Below are 355 nucleotides of genomic sequence, written 5' to 3' on the forward strand. Positions count from 1 at the left end.
CAATTAAGAACGAATTTTACAACAAAGAAAAGACACCACAAACACAAACTGTGCATTGTCTTGTATTACTATATAAATATTCCTACGCTTGCTAATTTTGAATTAATATAATGTTACTTTACGCACATGAAAACAAATGAACTGGATTCTCACCTCCGAGTCACTACAGCCACACGAGAGAGAAGTTACGTCCTTTCACTGTCGCGTTTTCCGACTGTGCTCTTGGGCCTCGCGCTTCCGAGCTATATGAACACATGGGAGAGTTGCCAGATTCTCTAAACAGGCTTTTCGCGTAAGTTTTACAGCGGTAATGGTAAATTATTGTTGTAAGATGTTTTGTCTTGTAACTGTTTTG

The 355-nt window shown here is 38.6% G+C and overlaps 1 protein-coding gene across 2 annotated transcripts in view; it reads right to left on the reverse strand.

The window, feature by feature from the left end:
* The window catches only part of LOC119593990, a 4,029-nt gene extending 3,787 nt beyond the window's left edge, over positions 1-242 (reverse strand). Inside the window, exon 1 of one of the 2 annotated variants that reach the window (XM_037943014.1) lies at positions 154-242. The gene's annotated coding sequence lies outside the window, so the exon portion shown is untranslated. The remainder of the gene's footprint in view (positions 1-153) is intronic. The other variant, XM_037943013.1, reaches the window with a different exon arrangement.
* Positions 243-355: the final 113 nt, after the last annotated feature.

This window comes from Penaeus monodon, chromosome 33 (genome assembly GCF_015228065.2).
Source record: "Penaeus monodon isolate SGIC_2016 chromosome 33, NSTDA_Pmon_1, whole genome shotgun sequence".
Taxonomy (NCBI): domain Eukaryota; kingdom Metazoa; phylum Arthropoda; class Malacostraca; order Decapoda; family Penaeidae; genus Penaeus; species Penaeus monodon.